This window comes from Xenopus laevis, chromosome 4L (assembly GCF_017654675.1).
Source record: "Xenopus laevis strain J_2021 chromosome 4L, Xenopus_laevis_v10.1, whole genome shotgun sequence".
NCBI lineage: Eukaryota > Metazoa > Chordata > Amphibia > Anura > Pipidae > Xenopus > Xenopus laevis.
Window position 1 is genome coordinate 25,066,625 of NC_054377.1, and position 9,430 is coordinate 25,076,054.

Consider the following 9,430-nt stretch of genomic DNA (forward strand, 5'->3'; position numbering starts at 1 on the left):
ACCGGACCAAAGGGCTTCTTAAGAAAGAAGCCATGTGGATTCGGAGACTAGAAACCCTCACACCCCAGGGACTAAACAGGGAATACGATTTACAAGCTATTTTCCAGGTGTAATTGTTTTTAAAAATTTGTTTTTTTTAAATTTGTGTCTTACAGATATTTAAAACTTGGGCAAACTTGTGATGATTCATCTATTTAAGAGTTAACTGGATATCTACTTGTGACATTGTAGCAAACCTGTTGAAAATTGTAACTAATTTGTAACAAGAAGCCAGTAGATGGCGCAATATGTTTCTCTATAAAAAGCTGTGTTGTTGAAGTGTCTGGTAAGCTTGCAAAAAGGCACTGTGTAGCCTGAAACGTCGCTTATCCGGGTCATGCCAGTGTTTCAATAAAGGCATTTTTATCTATAGAAAAATTTGTTGTGCTGTACTTCAATCAATATCTTATATTATATCCCATTCCCAAAATGTTTGTTTTCTGATATTCTACTGTGTACAATGAGGGTTGCCACCTTTTTAAACATATTTTACCGGCTGCTGGGGGGCGGGTACACAAAGGGGCGGACCGTGAAGTCAAAAGGGGCTGGGCCATGACACTGACATCACGGAGGCTAGAAGGAGTAAGAGTGAAGGTAAGTTCCAGGGGATGTTCCAGGGGATTGGGGGTAGGCCGAGGGCTCCTTTTAAATGTATTACAAATTTACCGGCAGCTACATTCCCAGTAAATTTGTAATACCGGCCCCGGCCTTGGCAGGTATATACCGGCTAGGCCATCGACAAATCGCTTCTTCTTCTGGCGACTAATCTCCCCGAACTGCCAGCCGGATGACACTCGGATCGCGTAGTGTTTCCGAAGTCACCTGAAGTTGCCTCATGAGGAAACTTCAGACAACTTTGAAACAAAAGCGTTCCAAATGCTATCCCTCCCGAGATTTACATTCTAGCCAGCGGGAAGGCAGTTCTGGGAGATTAGTCGGCTGAAGAAGAAGCTATTTGTCACTGGGCGACATCTCCCCAAATCGTAGCGTGTGCCGCCACCCTTAGGCCAGTGACAAGCTAAGATTTGGGGAGATTTAGTTGCCAGCAACAAATCGACTCTTCTTCGGGCGACTAATCTCCTCGAAAAGCCTTCCCGCCGGCTAGAGTGTAAATCGCCGGCGGGATGGCACTCGGATCACTTTGTTTTTCCGAAGTCGCCCGAAGTTACCTCATGAGGAAACTTCGGATGACTTCGAAACAAAAACGTTCCAAGTGCCATCCCACCGGCGATTTACATTCTAGCCAGCGGGAAGACAGTTTGGGGAGATTAGCCGCCTGAAGAAGAAGCGATTTGTCACTGGATGACACCTCTTCAAATAGCAGCGTGTGCCACCACCCTTAGGCTAGTGACATACGCTAAGATTAGGGGAGATTTAGTCGCCCAGCAAAAAACCGCCTCTTCTTCGGGAGACTAATCGCACTCAGAGCGCTTTGTTTTCTGTAGTTTCCTTGTGAGCCAACTTTGGACAACTTGCTGGTGATTTACATTCTAGCCAATGGGAATGCTTTTCTGGGAGATTAGTCGTCTGAAGAAGAGGTCATTTGTTGCTGGGTGACTAAATCTCCCTGAATCTTAGCATGTGTCACCACCCTAAAGGGTTGTTCAACTTTGAATGAGCTTTTAGTATGATGTAGAGAATGATATTCTGAGACAATTTGCAATTAGTTTTGGTTATTTAGCTTTTCATTCAGCAGCTCTCCAATTTGCAAACTCCGCAATCTGGTTGCTAGGGTCCAAATTCACCTAGCAACCATCATTGCTTTGAATAAGAGACTGGAATATAAATAGGAGAAGGCCTGAATATAAAGATGAGTAATAAAAAGTAACAATAACAATACACTTGTAGCCTTACAGAGAAGATGTTTTAAGATAGTCCCAATTTGAGAGCTGGAAAGAGTAAAAAAAAAAGGCAAATAATTCAAAAACTATAAAAAACAGAAAAAATGAGGACCAATTGAAAAGTTGCTGAGTATTAGCCAAAAGTTGACTTAAAGGTTAACCACCCCTTATTGGTTTGAAGGGCTTTGCCAAGCACTCAAGAGATAAGCAGGGATTTTTCACGTGCTGAGCAATACTTTATAGAAATGTTGCATAGCTTCAATTTCAGCTAATGCCTGCTGTGTTTTTTGTTTATGCAGTTTTTGTATCTAACACTTCCAGCACATGGGAGTTGGATCAGTACATTTGGCCAGACGTACTTAATTTACAACCAAATATGTTTGTCCCAGGAGCAATTGGGGTACAATGCAAATTTTTTAAAAAAGGTGCTCACATAAGGGGCATAGGACTGCTGCTAGTCACTAGAAGCTTCACTGCATCCTATACCTGAATTAAAACTATAAAAATTATAGATGTCACCATCAGGCATCTATTGGTTTTCCATCAGGATTCCAAACATACAAGCATGGGATCCCTGGTCCAAAAACTTATTATCCACTAAGCTTCAAATTACATGAAGAGCAGCTCACATAGAGTCCATTTCATAGCAATAATAGTTTTTTTTTTTTTTTTTAAAAAAAGAAGTTTTCTCTGTAGTAATAAACCATTACGTTGTACTTGGTGGAAACTAAGGGTAGCACTACATGGACGTTTTCAGCGCAATCCGACGCGCTGCAACAAAACGCCGGCGGCATATCGCATGCGAAGGAAATAAGGTAAGTGAATGCATTGTTGGATGGTGTTCCAGCATTGATCTGATGCAACGCGACTGTCGGATGCAGACGCTGCATGCTGCGACTTCCTCCGACATTTCCATTACTTACCTTATTTCCATCACATGCGATTTGCCACTGTTGTTTTGTTGCAGCGCGTCAGATCGCGCCGAAAACGTCCATGAAGTCCTACCCTAAGCTGTTGAATGCATATTGGTGCCCAAACAATTCTATTGTGTTTATTTTTTTAGCAGACTAAGGGTATGGTTATCGAAATTACAGAAAGATGACTTATATGAAAAACTCCAGGTCCCAAGCAACCCTGACAATAGATCCTTTACCTGTAGTAATATATAAAATTAATCTTGTTTTTAATGTTTGAAATCTATTATAGGAATCTGTATTAAATCCTTAGGGGCAAGTATCATGTGGTTTCATAGTGTAGTGGTTATCACGTCTGCTTTACACGCAGAAGGTCCTGGGTTCGATCCCCAGTGAAACCAGTGTTTTTTTCTTCTGCTTCCACATCATCTGCCTTCTGTTATCAGATATCCATATTCCAGAACTTAAAACATTTCTAATAACATTTTTGAAGGGGAAGAAATATTACAATCAAAATTGCTATAACATTGATAATGATATATTTTGAGATTTTTGAAAGTTTTACTTTTCTTTGTTTGGGCCTCTTTGGACTTGAATGCCAGGGTATATTTTGACTCCTGCACCTCACACATTTGGAGCCTGATACATTTTTAATCAATGCCTTGAAAACCTAATTATTAATTTATATGCATTCTGTCTGACCACACAGAAACCAGCCTGCATCTAATGGCCTTTACGGATGGATGTTTCACCCTGTGTTACCCTGCGCTTAATTTTCATGTGTTCCACCCATGTGTTCCAATGAGGCGAGTTGGGGCTGTTGCCTCAGGCATCAGCGCCCCACTAGGTACCAGGAGTGGCAAAAATGGCGCTCCTGGTACTTTGAGGCTGAATTTCAGTTCTTCAAACCAGAAATTCGGATCTTCTAGCACAGAAAGCACAATTAGGCGCTCTGCGCTAGCGTACTGGCCCTCTCTGCCGCCCTCGTGGACCCCCCTGGACCTCCTCAGGCACAATAAGGTAAGCGCATGGGGGGGCAGCAGCAACTGGCAGCAGCAACTGGCAGAGGGGCCTGGAACGCCCCTGGTTCCACCCCAGGGGATCGCAGGATGAAACACAGCCTAGTCTTTCTTACAGGCCTGTATTGACACAGGTGGAACACCACAGCGGAGCTCAGGACAAAAGGCAGCCATCATGTTGTGTTCCACCTGCATTTGGTGCTTGAATGAGCCTGTGGCAGTACAGGATCATAAAAAACACCAGGCTGCGTTCCATCCTGCTCTCGCCTGCGGGGGAATGCAGGAATATTAAGCACAGTTGAAGGCAGGGTGTAAGGGCCTTTGCACAAATGTGTTTTTTGAACATGTTTACAAAATAATGTTGCGAGCATAAAACATACATATTGTGTTTATATGTATTTTAAAAAATCCGTTTGTAATTTTGTGAGTTCAAAATGCAGCCTTATAATCTAATGTCTTTTGAACATTTGTCAAGAGTAAGAAAATGCAGCATGCTTGAAAAAATATTGTAAGAAATTATGTACTCCCTGTTGTAAAATCTAAGGATATGGTCATGGAACTAGGAGGTCACTTCGGAGTTCAATGACCTGTATGAAAGTACCCGGCCTTTAGCCTACACAGGGTCCTGGAATGCCTTAGTGACCTTATATTTTACAAACGTGGGTATATTAATTACTTTTATATATAAATATATATATATATATATATATATATATATATGAATGGTGTGTTGCTATTGTAGACTTATACACCTGCCAGTTATCCATACATATAAGCAAGTAATGCACTATGCTTTATATCATGGCATGTTCTTAACTGGGGATCAAACCCAGGACATTCTGCATGTAAAACAGACAGGATAACCACAGCACTGTGACACCATAGCTGTATTGCTGAATAACGTATTAGCTATAGATCAAAGAATAGTGTAGATGATACCTTTTATTAGCTAACTTGGTACTCAATACAATGCAAGCTTTTGCCATTTCTTAGGTCCCTGATACCATGCCTAAAACAGGGACATTAGAAGTCCTGAAAGTCCACATTCTTTAATCTCACCTACCCTATACAGAGCATAATATTTGCAAAGTAATAATTTAATATCCTGTTGTTTAGAAAAATCAGAATTTTAATAAAAAAATAATGTACCCCTTCTTGAAAGGCCTTCAGTCTAGAGCCTTTTTAGGGACTGGGAACTCTTTGGGGATTTATAATATTTTATATTTTACAACAGAGGGCATACTGATTACTTTATATATGTATGGCCTAAGAGACTTTTTACACAAGCACGTGATGCATATTACATACTAATATATTCCATAATATATTCCATGGGGGACAGTCTCTAAATAAACACCTTGGTTTCACTGGGGATTGAACCCAGGACCTTCTGCGTGTAAAGCAGATGTGATAACCACTACACTATGAAACCTACTGTTAGATTTATTGATCTCTGACTCTTATAATGTAATAGAGAAAAGCCATGAATATCCTGCAAAATACATCCTTATAATCGGTGCTTAGTGATGTCATTTCTGTCATATGGCTCAATGAAACTTGTACACTATAATAAATAATGTACTTCCTGTTGTAAAATATGAGGATGTCAAAAGACAAGTCAGACATCCATGTACCGTATATACCCGAGTATAAGCAGAGTTTTTCAGCATCCAAAATGTGCTGAAAAAGTCTACCTCGGGTTATACTCGGGTCAGCGGTACCCGACCCGAGTAGCTAAGATTGCAGACACTTTTAATCATTCCTATACCAACAGTACACTTGGGGAGAGACTGCAATATCCCACAATGCCCTCTGTTGGTTATATGAAAGAATAACAGTGCGCCCTCTGTTGGTTATATGAAAGAATAACAGTGACTGGTTATATGAAAGAATAACAGTGACTGCAATATCACACAGCGCCATCTGTTGGTTGTATGAAAGAATAACAGTGACTGCAATATCATACAGCACCATCTGTTGGTTATATGAAAGAATAACAGTGACTGCAATATCACACAGCGCCATCTGTTGGTTATATGGAAGAATAACAGTGACTGCAATATCACACAGTGCCCTCTGTTGGTTATATGAAAGATTAACAGTGACTGCAATATCACACAGCACCCTCTGTTGGTTATATGAAAGAATAACAGTGACTGCAATATCACACAGCGCCATCTGTTGGTTATATGGAAGAATAACAGTGACTGCAATATCACACAGTGCCCTCTGTTGGTTATATGAAAGATTAACAGTGACTGCAATATCACACAGCACCCTCTGTTGGTTATATGAAAGAATAACAGTGACTGCAATATCACACAGCGCCCTCTGTTGGTTATATGAAAGAATAACAGTGACTGCAATATCACACAGCGCCCTCTGTTGGTTATACGAAAGATTAACAGTGATGGCAATATCAAACAGCACCCTCTGCACATGGTAGTGGGACAGTGGGACAATGCACACAGTAATCCGTTTGGCAATTCTCTGTCACCATCAACTTTGCAAAGAAGTCCGGTTGATCGCTGGGGGGGTCGATTTGGCAGAATGTGAGCTGCTGGGAGACAGGGCTGTAGTTGTGTCTAGGCTTATACTAGAGTCAATAAGTTTTCCCAGTTTTCGTAGGTAAAATTAGGTACCTCGGCTTATACTCGGGTCGGCTTATACTCGAGTATATACGGTAATGTTTGAAAACACTCAGCCTTCACCTTTCAACCTAAAGCTGGCCATAGACGCAAAGATCTCATTGTACGAATCGAGGATTTGTACAATTTTCGGAACGTGTGTGGAGAGTCCCGACATTTTTCGTCCGGTAGAGATCGTCGTTTGGTCGATCCGACAGGTTAGTTAATTTCTGTCGGCTACGGGTAATATCTCTGCATGTATTGCCGATCGTATGATTTTCAGTGGGAGACTGTCACTAGCTTTGGTTGGACATAGATATCGTACGATTGCTGTCAGGGGCAGAACATTGCTGATCTGTTCTTTAACTACTTTATTTGGTCGGAATGGTAAGACTTTGATCTGAATGGTTAGTGGTAGGTCAGGAGATGGGAACGTTCGATCGTACATTGATTCGTACGATCGGATCTTTGCGTCTGTGGCCAGTTTAAGGCTAGTGCCATACTTAGCAGATCTTGACCTGTCGATAAACGGAAGCTGGTAATCTGCTCCTATGGTGAGAATTAACCCCTTATATGCAGTGGATTTTGGCTGATCTGTTCTTTAACTACTTTATTTGGTCGGAATGGTAAGACTGATCTGAATGGTTAGTGGCAGGTCTGGGGATGGAAAGTCCGATCGTACATTGATTCGTACGATCGGATCTTTGCGTCTGTGGCCATCTTAAGGCTAATGCCATACTTAGCAGATCTTGACCTGTGGATAAACGGAAGCTGATAATCTGCTCCTATAGTGAGAATTAACCCCTTATATGCGGTGGATTTTGGCGCCAAAATGCAACAGTTTGCATTTCAGCACCAAAATCCACTATGTGTGCATAGATATATACAATAGAAATATGCCCATCAGATTGTTAATAGGCTTGTAGATATCGGATTCTTAGAAATGTATATTTGTGTGTGTCAACATAGGTCTGTAGTTTTTCTACATATGCCAGTAATAAACATCTATAAACTAGCAATACAGTGACACTGACATGACAAAAGAAAACAAAGGGGATGGTGTAAATAAAAGTACTGGTTTCACTGGGGATTGAACCCAGGACCTTCTGCATGTAAAGCAGACGTGATGACTACTACACTACAAAACCAAGCTCTGCTAGCCCTTCTAACACAGTAATGTGTAAACTATTTTAAAATAATTTTGGTATTTCTTATTTGACTCAAAATCGTTTGTATATTTCATACACAAGAGCTGGAATTGTTGTTAAGATGGGTTCAGTGACCCCCCATTTGAAAGCTGGGAAGAGACAGAAGAAGAAGGAAAGTAATTCAATAACTATAAAAAATAAAAAAAAATAAGGCCAATTAAAAAATAGCCATTCCATAACATACTAAAAGTTAATTTACATGCAAACCACCTCTGATAATAACCGATAATAAACTTGAATGCTATTACTTTACTTTATGCTGTCTGCAGAAACTGCTCATTCACTTCAGTTACAGCTGCACAGCCTGAGCCTGAAGCAGGGACCTAGAAATCCTAAAAGTCTACTTTGTATAATCTACTAAACCAGTAAAAGGGTCTCACTTACTCTATATTTCATGATTATGGAACCAAGCTGTAACCAAGCCTTTATAACACTGTATTAATACAAAATCATCATAGGCAGAGACATACAGGAAGATTCGGGGAGAATAAGTCACATGGCGACTAATCGCCTTTTCTCCGGGCGACTAATCTCCCCAAAAAGCCTTTCCGCCGGCTAGAATCTAAATCGCCGGTGGGATGGCACTCAAAGTGCTTCGTTTTCCAAAGTCACCTGAAGTTTCCTTGTGAGGCAAAGCGCTCCAAAGGCAGTTCGGGGAGATTATTTGCCTGAAGAAGAGGCGATTTGTTGCCGGGCGACTAAATCTCCCCGAATCTCCACTGGAGTTGGTTATTTGAATTGTTCTGCTAAGAAAGGGAGCCCCTAAAACATAGGCGGAGGGTGACTTTTTTTGTTTGGGAAGGCTAAAGGCAGCTATACACTTGATGCCTTGAAAACCCCGCCTGGATGATTTAAGCCCAAAACATGCATGTGCAGTTAGGGATGCAAGTTCTAAACCTGCATTTCCATTTTAAAACACCTGGTCAGGCTCAGATTTTTGGCGAGGCATGCCACCCAGCTGTATCCTAAGTAGCACTGGGGACACACAGCTTGCCAGTGCTCCAACGCATGCCATAAGCGCTTGGGGGGAGAATGCGCGTAATGTGGTCATGCTGACACTAGGACCATCGGCCAAGGGTGCCGCAAAGGGAAATTCGGGCCCACAGATTTGAACAAAGCGCTATGCATTAATGAAATGTATAATACTTTAAGCTGGAAAGCCATCTGGAGTATAAATGAGGTACAGCTGTAATAAGCACTTAAACAACAATATTTAATACTTTCTCCATAAGGCAAAAGTCCCCAAGTGCTACACCTAGCACCATGCTTGCCATCAAGGTGGTAAAATTATGTTTGATGCCAATGTTACCCAAGTCATGTGACTTGTGCTCTGATAATCTTCAATCACTCTTTACTGCTGTACTGCAAGTTGGAGTGATATCACACCCCTCCCTTTCCCCCCCAGCAGCCAAACAAAAGAACAATGGAAAGGTAACCAGATAGCAGCTCCCTAACACAAGATAACAGCTGCCTGGTAGATCTAAAAACAGCACTCAATAGTAAAAAACCATGTCCCACTGAGACACATTCAGTTACATTGAGAAGGAAAAACAGCAGCCTGCCAGAAAGCATTTCTCTCCTAACGTGCAGGCACAATGACCAGGGGCAGCTGGTAAATTGACAAAATGTCTAGCCCCATGTCAGATTTCAAAATTGAATATAAAAAAATCTGTTTGCTCTTTTGAGAAATGGATTTCAGTGCAGAAGTCTGCTGGAGTAGCACTATTAACTGATGCGTTTTGAAAAAAACATGTTTTCTGATGACAGGATCCCTTTAAATGA

The 9,430-nt window shown here is 41.3% G+C and overlaps 3 non-coding genes across 3 annotated transcripts; 1 reads left to right on the top strand and 2 right to left on the bottom strand.

Moving 5' to 3' along the window:
* The first annotated feature begins 3,122 nt into the window (after positions 1 to 3,122).
* trnav-uac lies at positions 3,123 to 3,195 on the top strand. Its single transcript has one exon. It is a non-coding gene; the product is annotated as a tRNA-Val (tRNA).
* Positions 3,196 to 5,172: 1,977 nt separating this feature from the next.
* On the bottom strand, positions 5,173 to 5,245 carry trnav-uac. Its single transcript has one exon. It is a non-coding gene; the product is annotated as a tRNA-Val (tRNA).
* A 2,270-nt stretch (positions 5,246 to 7,515) lies between these two features.
* Positions 7,516 to 7,588, bottom strand: trnav-uac. Its single transcript has one exon. It is a non-coding gene; the product is annotated as a tRNA-Val (tRNA).
* Positions 7,589 to 9,430: the final 1,842 nt, after the last annotated feature.